The sequence below is a fragment of the Equus caballus genome, chromosome 21, assembly GCF_041296265.1.
Source record: "Equus caballus isolate H_3958 breed thoroughbred chromosome 21, TB-T2T, whole genome shotgun sequence".
NCBI lineage: Eukaryota > Metazoa > Chordata > Mammalia > Perissodactyla > Equidae > Equus > Equus caballus.
The window spans coordinates 40764281-40776654 of record NC_091704.1 but is presented as its reverse complement, the minus strand read 5'-3'; the positions used below and the strand labels follow the sequence as shown (position 1 = coordinate 40776654).

General features: G+C 38.3%; 1 long non-coding RNA gene across 1 annotated transcript in view; it reads left to right on the top strand.

The window, feature by feature from the left end:
- Positions 1 to 7214, top strand: part of LOC111769778 (uncharacterized) — a 75932-nt gene extending 68718 nt beyond the window's left edge. The window contains exon 3 of the long non-coding RNA XR_002802598.2: positions 6843 to 7214. This is a non-coding gene — a long non-coding RNA (uncharacterized lncRNA). The remainder of the gene's footprint in view (positions 1 to 6842) is intronic.
- Positions 7215 to 12374: the final 5160 nt, after the last annotated feature.

Sequence of the window (12374 nt, the reverse complement as noted above, 5' to 3'; positions counted from 1 at the left end):
TAGCATTCTTAAATTATAGGCTCCATGATAGTAATTATAAGTGAAGAAATACACATTCTATTTAATATATATAATGAAATTGTATATAAAATAAAATGTATTTTTTGCATTTAAATATTAAAGGTTAAGCTTATAAAAAGAGCTCATAAAATATGAAAAATATAAGCACTTAATAAAAAAGAGAGTAGCAAAAGACTTTATAGAAAATTTACAATTAAACAAAAACGCATGCATGCAAATACATCCATATATACATTCAGTGGTCAACAAACATTTGGAAAGTAAAAAGCTTATCCTTATAAGCTCCACAAGAAATTCAGATTAAAGCAATGTGGTATTTCTCCTACCCACAACAAAATTGAAAGAAAAAAAACCCTGATAATAAAACAGGTTGTGATCATGAAGTTGGTGTTTGCCCGTCAGACATGAGGAAACCCCTCCATCTGGATTATTGGTTCATCCATGGCCTCACCTGGATTCAGGGAAGAGATCAGACGACCCTGGTAAAGAGAGAAATGTGAAAAATCCAATTTTTTGAAATAAGTGACTTGTTTTTCGTGCAAAAGCTATAATTGAAAAGTTTGGTGAATCTAAAAGGAAAAAACAGTTAACATCTCAGCATTAGCTTTCAGTTCTTTCCATGCGAGAAGAATTAGTGTTAAAGTTTACACAGGTTGGAAACAATACTAGAAACTGAGAACTCCAAACTGGTAAATTTCTTTAACAAGTAATGGATAAGTATTTCTTGGTGAAAACTCTCCCCCAGTTTCAAGTATCTATGTGGGCATATGTTTACATTGGAAGAAGATGTAAAATGCCTTTCTTCCATGGAGTTATGGTAAAAAAAAAAGAAAAGATTCAAAAGTCACTGTACAAGAGAAATTCTTGCACGTGGACATTGAGAGACTTAGAATGTCTATAGCAGTTCAACTGTAATAAAAAGAAAACAATTTAAATGTTCATCAAAGTATTATTGTATAGCAGAGAATATGTCACGTGTTTTCCAAACCACTTTATTTTTATACTGGACACATAATAGACTACATTTTCCAATCTTCCTCCATCTGTAAGCGAGTTCTGTCTAAAATGTGAGAAAAATTGTGTATATCAATTTTAGTAACGGTAACAAATGCCTCATGCAGGAATCTTCTCTTTCTCCTTCTCTCTCACTCTCTCTCTCTTTTCTTTTCCCCATCTTTATCTCTTTTTTTCTCTCTCTACCTCTCTCTCAATCACATGCACACACAACATTCATGACGGTGGCTACCTTTGAGTGGTAGTAATGGAATAAGTTAGGATGCAAAGGCATACCCACAGGAAATTTTAGTTTAATAATAGTCTTTTTTCCAAAACGGTCAGTAGATGCGTGGGCATCTTTTGTATCTCCCTTCTTTATATCTTACATAAATTTATATTTTTAAAATTTTTATATCTACTTAGTATTTCATATTTTTAGAGAAGAGTAACTGAAAATCAGTCCAATTATTGCAAAATAGGAAAAAAGAGTTTCCAGTTAGCAATTTCCCCAAAAGAATTTGGCAAGAAGAAAGATCTTCAGGCAGACGTTCTGAAGAACTATACTACGCAGCCAGTAGAAATTGCAACAGAGTTATTCTGGAGAAACAAAAACATATTAATCAAAGGCCAATTGAAACAATTAGTTTAATTTATAATTGGCCTAAAATTGAGAAAACCACAATAATCTGCTTAACTGAGATATATTTGCAAATGGAGGAATATAAGCATAAGTACACAGAGTTTGAAAGCTCTTATAAAACATATCTAACTGAAGAAGATGATTGGAGAATATTTTTCCTTAGAAGTTTTTAAAACAGCGGATAGAATAATAACACGTTAGAAGTGGATGAACCCTTACAGGTTTTAGACAAAGATTTTTAATCTTGCCTACATATTAGAATCACCTAGGTAGTTTTTTAAAAAAATCTCAAATGCTTGGGTTGCACCAGAGACAAATTAAATCACAAAATCTGGGGGTGGGACCTAGAGATTACTGTTTTTTAGGATCACCAGTTGATTCCATCATTCAGCCAATGTTAATTCATTTCACAGTCAAAGGTTCTGAGGTTGCGAGAAGTAAATTGCATTGTATAAGGTCACACAGCTGGTTAATCATTCTCTGTCTTGTTGCCTGTCTTCTGTCTTCTGTCTTCTTCTTCTTCTATTTCTTTTTTATGTTGCTGCTTCCCCTGTATTTTAAACATTTATTTACCCCACTTCATGTTCTCTTGCCCTCATCTGTCTCTTATTCTGACCACCTAGCTTCACGCTGGTGAGCCCTGATGCACCTCATCTCAGATTTGGGCCACGCATCACTTACTTTCTGCCCAGGAGCTTTTTTAATGATACTGTAGTAGCAGACCCCAATGGGAGTCCTCTTGGCATTCACAAATGTGCAACTTGAAAATGCTGAAAAATTATCATGCTGTGGGATGAACCTTTGACTAATGGGGAATGTAAGCTGATGGATTTGCTTTCCCTTTTATGCTGGTAACCTTGAAAAGCATTTCATATGCCGCTTTAGGCAAACCTGGGAGCTCGAACAACTATTTGCCTATAGCAATGGCCAACTTCAAATTTATAATGCATCTTTGTTCTGTTCTCTCTTCTTCCCTGCTTACCTGGCCCTGTCTCCACCTCCTTGGATCTCACTCCTCAATAAACTACTATCACTTCTGCCTTTGGTTCAGGCTTTACTTTCTGGAGAATCCAAGCTCAGACATCACCTTTCTTCCATTACCTATAATAATCTTAATTTCGTGGTCAATGCCCAATTTTCATGGCCTGGAGGCTTTAATATTTTAATGATCTTGTCACTCTCATCATTAAAAACATCAGTATGGCCAACATCATCAACTTATGGCCCTTCATGCGTACGTTATTCTCAAAAGCTTCACTAGAGCTAGTGAGCTGTATTTGGTGCTTGGAGATCCTTCCATACTCATTCTCTAGAGAAGGTGAAGACAGAAAAATGTCAACAAAAAGTAAAAAGTACCCAGAAAAAATAGGAGACCATAGTGAAAAATAAAGTGATTAAAAGGAGAAAGGAGATTGAGGAGAAATACAAGATCTAAAAGGACTTGGAATAAGAGAAACAGTGCAGGATAATGAGCTCTCTCTAACCACACTACTCTCAGAGCAACGTTTCATTTTCCCATGTCGGTACAACTATCATCAGTGTATCAAAGCATCTTATTTATCTATGCCTCTATCTTTCTAGAAACTATATTTACATACAAGGTATTTATTCATTCATTCTATGTTCATCCAGCATTAATTGATTACCAATAATGTTCTAGAAACCAGGATAATAAAATTACTACATTAGTGAGATTGGGAATTCTTAATTATTGAACTTCTACCTAAGCCCCAAGACAACAAGGGACAGAACACTATACTAAATATATCTGACTTACAAGTCAACAAGAGATGGATTATCTACTCTTCCAAAGAGCATCATACTGGTATCTGGGCACTGCATCCTTACTTGTTCCTGTTCCTGAATATACCCACACTTACACCTGGCTCACTGGTCATCATGGAACACACCATTTCTCTTGTTAACATTCATCTGACTACAACTAGCCATTTGGTAGAGCCTCTATTTTCTCAATCATCTTTCCTCAGATTTCTCCCTCTGAAATTCATGGACTTTTTCCTCCTCCGGCATTTCCTAGCCCATATTTTTCATTTATTCTACAAACACTCTTTGCTACAGGAAATATATCTGGTAATAAAACAGATAATATAACCATACATTTTGTCCTTTCATTGACTCTTCTTCCTAGTGGAGGTGTCAAACAGAGATGAGATAAAGGAATAAGTAAAGTCAATACAGATTACAATAAATAGGACAAAATAGTAAATGCAGGAGCCAGTTTTACAACAAAATTGATATTAAATGCAGGAGCTAGTTTTACAAAGATTAGTCAAGGAGAGCTTATCTGAGCAGGGAAATGAGACCAGAGGTCTCAGGGGGACCTAAGAGGAAAGTTGAGACCTAAAAAACAAAACTGAATCAGCCAGGCAAATGTCCAAGATAAAACGTGGCATAGATAGGCAAGTGTGAAGGTCCTGTGATGGGAAAAGGTTTGATAAATTTCAGGAACAGAAATGGGGCCAGTTTAGATGAACTATGGTGAAAAATCTTGGGAAGGGTATAAGACTAGGTTGGAGAGAACACAGGTACCAGATCCTTTAGGGTTTTGTAAACCATGCTATGGAGCTCAGATTTCACTAGAAAAACAATAGGATGCTTTTGGAAATTTTTCAGCTAAGAAGCGAGATGGTCTGATTTCAATTCTTAAAAGAGATCATTCAAATTGCTCTATGGAGAAAGATTTGCAAGAGGGAACAAGAGAAAACAATCAAGTTTGGGGACAGATACAGTCCAGGAAAGAATTGAAAATAGTGTTGGACAGTGATTTTTAACATAAAACCGTGAGTCAAAGATGGGATTTAATTCATTAGTTAATGAGGAAAACAGTAAGATGTTACAACTAATTCAAAGGATAAGTCAAAGAACACACGTACGTTAGCAATAAGAAATGCTGAAATGAATTGCAAATACAGTAGATGCAAAACTGGCCAATATCCATAGGGCAATAATCAATTGCATTTGTATGAATAAGAACCACTTGCATTACTATCAGTTTTCTACAATTTAAAACAGTTGTAAAATAGCTGAAAGACTATGGAAGGAACAGATAATGAGGAAAATGTGCTAGACAAGACATCTGGTAATCTTTTTGTGCTCATTTCAAAGTCTTTCACAATTTTTCCCGACAGGAGCTTGGACAAGGACAGGGATAGTAGATGCAGAAAACTGTGCTCTGAATTATAGATATGGCTTGAAATCTTAACTGACGGGACTTGCTGAGGGATTAGAAGGGTATGTGTTTGTGCGTGCTTGTGAGGTGGACAGGTGAGGGAAAGGGTGACGCCTAGATTTGTTGGTTAAACCTTGTTCCTGTGAACAGTCTCACCTGAGACCTGCTACCAGCTAAACCCCTTCATTAGACTGGAACATATAGAGACCCAGCTGGAAGAGAAGACAATGTTTATAGAAGAGAAACAAGAGAAAAATAGACAGATTCCAAGATAGAAATAAGATATCTTCATAAACAACTTATAATTAAAGGTTTAGTTAACTCTAACAGGGATAGAGGGAGGGGGCCCCTCTCTGACTCACCAATGTTGTGAACATTTTCTCATCATCTCTTCTGGAGTTTCATCTAAGGACTCTAAATACAATATGGTGGGATCTGAGGACCTCTCAATCCATCTCATCTATCAGTGGGCCATATGAGTAATTCTTGATGTCAATGGGTTCTAGGTATTTGAAAAGCCTATTTGAATATGTATGTGTCACTGAAGGTGGAGATTGCTGTATGGGCCGAGTGTGAGGGAGAATATTTACAAAGGAACAACAGGCCAAATGGAGGCACGGTAGCTGATGCGATGAAATGGGGAAGGTGGACAGAAGCGCCACCACATGAGGCCCTTGGAGTGGAGAAGTCAGGAGGGCAAAGCTGAGAATGTTAGAGACAGCAAAGCCAAGTTTGGTCTACTTAGAAAATAGCTGAGAATCAATATTGGCTTATTACAGGCCTCTTTAATAAGAGGAAATAAGAATCATGCCCATTTTAAAATTTTAAAAAATCGCTAATAATAACGTTCTGATTTACCTAGCCAAAGAAAACAACTACAAAGAAATGTCTCCTAATCTCAATAGCAGTGGCCTCTGGGGGTGAAACTATTAGTAATATGATTTTAAGTTATATTCTGTACCTTTCAAAATCTGTATAATGAACATGAGTATAAGAAAAACAACAACAGAAATATGATTATGGATAACACAGAACAATAATTCAAGAATATGCCTATTCAGTTTACTTTTGTGTCTTCTCACTAAACTGAATGATATAAGAATGAACATGTAAACCAAATCCAAATAAGGCCTACACATGAAATATTGGTTAGTACTCAAATAAACAGTCACATAAGATTAAAGTTGGTTATATATTCTTCCTTAGCATCATGAAGATAAAGAGATGAATGAAAAACAATATTTCTGCCTTTTTCTACTCTCTTTTGTAAGTTTCAACTAAGAGTTTTGCCTGTAGACATGACCTAATCAAGCATCTATGAAGACACAACCTAATGTGTGATACTAAAGGAATTCATGGCATCTTACATTAGTGAAAGACATTACAAACCTCCCAGGTGTCTCTCCTAGGCCATTTGGTCCAAGATTGTCTTCCACTAAGAGCTCCTTTCTGGGAGTCTCAAACTGAAGAAGATATGATTGTGGCACCATCTTTACCCTGTTGGTCCTACCAGCCTTCTGGCCCTCACCCACCAACATGGAAGGCAGTTTGTCTCCTGGCCTTTCTCTTTGATCCCCAGGCTTCACATGGCCTGACTTTTACACATTCCTGCAGGGATAGTCAGTGGGCAGCATACTGGAATTGCTGACCTGTTGTAAGAGACACACCCAAAGCTCTTCAAAATTATTCATAATTGAATAAAGCTTTATCTTCCTGTTTTGGCAGCCTTCAAAATGTTGAACCAATCTGCTAGTAATTTTAGAGGAAAGAAGCACGTGCTTATTACAAAAAGAAAGTCTGTGGGTTCTTACAGAAGGCATTAAAATTGTTTCCATCACATGATATCAAAACATAAGCAGATTTGGAGACAACCCAGAATGATCACCTGGTGTTGAAGATGAGGAAACCGAAGCCCAGGTATAATGCCTGTATTGAGGGGCAGAGTCAGAACTGAAAGCACGTGGTTTTTATTTATTTTCTTCTCTCTTGCATCAGGGGGACCCACACTATGGAGAAGGTCACAGTAAATCTGGAAAGAGTCACATGAAGCTCATCGTTCTGAACATCCCAATTCTACTTGTCAAGGATGCCTGGAAAGAGACACTGAAGAGAACAGCACAGAATATGGAAACCCTGGAGAAGGGAGAACAACTTCATTGCTAAGATCAAAATCATCCTCGTTTTGATATAACCACCATAAACTAGAAAAAAAAAGGGGGGTTTCATCTATACAAGAACTAATCCTTGGGAAGTAAATGTCAGTCCTCTGCGAGGACTGGTGGTTGCTTTTCTCTGCCCTTTGATGTCAGCTTTCTGGGGCGAGGTGGCAGGACCCACAGTGATGTCCGTTCAGACCACACATTCCAACCCAGCCCAAGTCACATGACTGGCGTGTTAGTGAGGTCAGTTTAGATTATTCTGGTTTTTGCGTAGCTGGGCATCAGGTCCCTTGGTGGGGCTGCTTAAATTGCTCCACCCCTGCAAAATGCTGAATGCCGTATGAGGGGACCACCTGATTGTCCAGCTCTGCTTCCCCATGGGCAAAGAGCTGTATGAAACACATGCGGACCCTTATCAGTGTTCCAAACTCTGCAAGGCTTGAAGTTGGTTTTCAAGCCACAGTTCACACAGATTTAGTAAAAGCAGCCTACATAGCTGTCCTTCTCTGAAATCTTTGTTCTAACTTTTTCCAAATGTGTTTAACTAATTTTGAACTCTAGACTCAAATCTCAATACTCTCCAATCCACTGCATCTGTTTTCAAGATACTGAGGCGCATTTACAGAAAATATCGTCATCCTTCATGGGTTGATTAGATGAGTGATGAGATACTAAGTTCCCTTGGTTAACTGCCATTCTCCATGTTCTACTTTTCAACTGGTTCCCACCCACAGGCACTTTCTTCCCTATCTATTTCTCTTGTTCTTTCCTGTTCACTCTCCCCATTTCCTCCTACTTGTGGTCACTGACTCCCATTATTATTCTCTTCATTCTGAGATAATATATGAGAAAACACTCTGTAAATCCTAAAATTCTATACCAAAGTCAGACATCAATATTATAATTATAACTCATCATTTTACAATCTGGTTTTGTGCGTGGGTATGTGTGTACAGTGTGGGTGTATTCATGTGTGCATGAGAGGAAAGCTCACCTGTCATGATTGGTCCTACATCCTGGAGTGAGGTCTCCATTACCCTTTCCTGACCAGAGAGGGCCTCTACCTACGTAGAGAGGCAAGCTCCAGATAGATCTAACTAATTAGAAGTTTCAGATGTGAGATCTTTTGAAAATACACAACAGTAGACAGCCTGTCCTAGTTAATCTAAGAAGCAGAGAAAATTTGCTTGTACTCTCCCATTTGCCTATCTGCTGACATTTATTTCTCCACCCAAGTATCGCACTGATCTCTGCTGTTCTCCAGCAAGTCCAAATCTTCCCTGTTGGTTAATGACCCCAGTAGCACACTAAGCAACTTTGATGCTGTCAAATTACCCTTTCTCCAAACTCACACTCCCCTGCATTTAGACTACAGAAGGAAAATATCCCATTAATCTGGTCCACATGGGAGAGTGACAAAATAATAACAACATCCATATGGGCAATTTTATGTTTAATAATTTGATAATTGATACAGAGGAATGATGGTTGAAAAGGTCCCTAGAAAAATTTTTGGAAAATAATACTTTCTAGAGATCCCTCAAATTTAGAGGTGGCTCTTTGCTGTGACATGCATGAAGCAATCTCCAACCTGAAAAAAGCAAAATAGTGAAATGGGGTGATAAATACCCTTTAAAAACCAGACAGAGTACTGGTCAACTGCTGTGGTGGTAAGAGGTGATGCATGGCAGCTGTCAGAGCTGCTTGAAGGCATCCATTAAAGCTTGGCATCAATTACTTTTAATATTGATTAGACTATTTCTACCAGGGATATTTACTCACAGAAGACATTAATCTAGAGCCATTCAACTTTTTTTTTAAGTTGATTTCTTTTTTTTTCTAGAAAGAAATCTAAGTTGCCCCGTAGTCTATTTGAATGTAAGAATAGAGACCATAAAAATATATTCACTAAGTGGACTAAAACTATTTTTTAAAGCAATTTAGCCTTTGGTCATAAAAGAGAAAGAGAGCGAGGCAGACAGGCAAGACGCCAGGAGGCAAAGATACAGGAAGGGAAAGATACAGCATCAAAGAAAAAGAAAAATGAGCCCCAAAGAAACAGCAACAAAGAAAAATACACCAAGGAGACAACGCAAACATATTCAAAACACACACAAGAGAAGGAGAGAAAGACAAGAAAGGCTACGCACATATACCCAATGTCCCTATGTACAGAAGACAGATTGAAGAGCACAGAAAACAAGAACACGCACATGAAGAGACCCTCTAGTGGCTTTGATTTTGTCCCACCTGGCTAGGTTGAGCTATGTTTCCCAGATTTGCCTTCCCTGTATCTTTCCAATGATGGTGAGCCACAGAGAGACTCAGATTTGGAGGATGGAAGTCAAGCAGCATTCATTGTTATAAGTCACACAAATCTTCACTTGTCCTCTGGCTCACCTCTTGGTATGAGACAGAGTTCAGGCCTGCAACTGCTCCACCTTCTGCTGAATTCTTCTTCTGCTTTTCCAACTCATGTGTGTACATGTGTATGTGTGTGTGTGTGTGTTTGTGTGTGTGTGTATTAATACTGCATCAGGTTAAAAATTGGCAATTTTAAGCAGATGGATTAAGTCAGATAAATACCATGATGAAGGGCCCCAGCTTCTGCAGGAAATCCATGCCATCAAGGTGAAAAGCAATAAAACTGATGATTGTGGGTTCCAGCATGCTCCTACTCTCCTCCACTTTATATGCATCTTCCCTTATCCTTGTGGACTTCAAGCTTTAGCATCAGACACAAGGACAGCAGCCTCACAGTGCCTGTTAATTAGCTCCCATGATTGCATAAAGTCAAACCCCTGTAATAAATCCCTTAATAAAAATACGTGAATGAATAAACGAATGAATGAATATAGCTCCTAGTGGTTCTGCTTTCCGATTGTATCCTGACTGATCCAGACATATAAACCAAACTCAAGTTTCTAAAACTTGATGGAATAATACTCCTATTGTTTAATCTTTAACAGCTATAGCCTACTGGTACAGACCCCTCTTTATCTAATGGAATTCAGTTCAGAGCCAGATTCTCTGACATGTGAGTTCCCCTACCCTTAATCTGACAAGGTAGCTATTTTATCAATCAGAATATGAAGAGAAAGTAACTGGAAAGAAATATCCTCAACTAATTGGAATCTTCTTAAGACTCTCTTAGACATAGTCACTATTTAATTAATTAATTTTTTTCAGAAATTTCAATAATTTCAAGAGAAAGCACATAGTAGAAACGTAATTTGCCAATGCAAGATGAAGTGTGTAAAGACTCTTCACTAAAACTAGCTGACTTTGGCGATTTTATCATTGTTGATCAAAATCATAAAGAAGAAACGCTTATGGTCAATAGTACCTCTTGAAATTATTCTCAGCTTTACTGGGACACAAACAGAGTTGAAATTTATATGCCTACATAGCTTGAGTCCATAAAATCTAGTGCAGTTCTGTCCAATGCAAATATAATTGAGCTACATATGTCATTTTAAAGTTCTTAGTGGTTGCATTTTTTAAAAAAGTAAAAATGAAAAACAAATGAAGTTAATTTTAACAACGTACTTTATTTAATTCAATATTTCCAAAATGCTCTTATGACGTAATCAATATAAAAATTATTTAGTGATATTTAAATTTTTTTTCATATTAAGCAAGTCTTCAAGACTGTGTGTATTTAAAATTTCAGTCCATCTCAATTAAGATTAGCCACATTTAAAGAGCTCAATATCCACACATGACCTAACAGCCACGTATAACCCAGTACTATTTTGGACAGTGTAGTTCTAGTGAGTCTGTCGGATGAAAGGAGTGGTAAGCTTGAATATGTTTACTAAACTCAGGTAACAAAAGCACAGGATAGTTTTCACCCACCAGAGATCGTGAATTCACATGGGCCAAGAATCTTTTCAGTTAAAAGTTTGGGTTCCTCTTCACTGAGGATGGCAGTCCCCTAAGCAATCTTCCACCCCAAATTCTTAGAATGTTGGCAAGACAGAGAGTGTATCTGGAGCCAAATTGGGTTTGTGAGCTCTGCCCAGGCCCACTGTAAAGCTGTCCACACAGGCCTGCTGTGGGATATCTCTGGCCACAGAACTCTATGGGGTGGTCAGGGGCTCACCAAGCCAAACTGTTTGGGCCCTGCAAGAAGAAATCTCCTGTCACAAGCAGGCTCAACTGAACACTTGGCAGAGACTTATATGGCTTGCACTGGGCATCTTTAGTATCATTGGAGAGGGGGTGTTGGGGAGAAGGGAGGAACAATACTGGCAGGAGCTAGTCTTCAAGGACAGGTGAGGGTCCAAGGAAGCTCATGCTAGCCAAATCCAAATCCAACATGTGACACAGCAAGTGTTCCCGGAGTGCCGGGGCATGGTGTGAAGAGCAACCAGGTAGAAGTGAGGAAAGAGAGTTCCTTCTTAGGATCTCACCGTGTGGGAATCTAGGCCTCAGTCCACTCCAACAACAGTGTTAGTAGTACTTACCAACCCGTGAGTGTCACTTGCCATTACAATTACAATGAAAATGATGCAATGACTACAACAACAATAGAACACATTTACTAGCTGCTTTACATATCCCAGCCACTGCTCCAAGTGCTTCTACAAACATTTTATTATATTTTATAACTCTACAAGATGAGTATTTTAATTCTCGTTTTAAAGATAAGGCAGCTGAGACTCCAGGGTAACTTGTCCAATGTCACCCTGCTAAAAAGTAGAGAATTGAAATAGGAACTCTGTACATAGGATCCAAAAAATATACATTAGAGGTTAGGACCAATATAGAAGTTGCAGCAGCGTGTGAATGAAAGGGGTTTCTCTTTAGGTAAAGAGGTTGAGAGAGGCCGTTTTACTTCCAGCACATTGTAGGTGTTGCAGGGTTTCATAGTAATAGAGTTGCAGCTGAGGACTTGGCTGCCTAACTGGAGACTACATTTCCCAGGCCCCCCTGCAGTTGGAGGTGACCATGTAACTAACTTCTCAATAATGATGTGTGAACAGAAGTGCTATGTGTCATTTCCTTGCTGGAGCCTTAAAATGGTAGGTGTGCCTCTGCTTTCTCTCCTCTCTTCCACTGGCTGAAACCTGAGCATGTCAGTCACTTAGTTGTAACCATAGCTAAGATGACAGTGTCCTGTTTGATGGCAGAGTTATGTCTTAGAAGGAACTTGATTGCACCAATGACCATGAGGATCAGAGTTGTTTTCCCTTTCAGGATTACTCACTTCCAATCCATTATGTGAGAGAGAAATTAGCATCTGTATTCTTTAGCCTTCTTTTTGGGGGTCTTTTTTTTCACTTCAGCTTATCTCAACCCTACATCCATAGAGAAAACTGACACTGTCAAGTGAGGGCCAAGCCTTGCAGAAGATGGAGAGCCC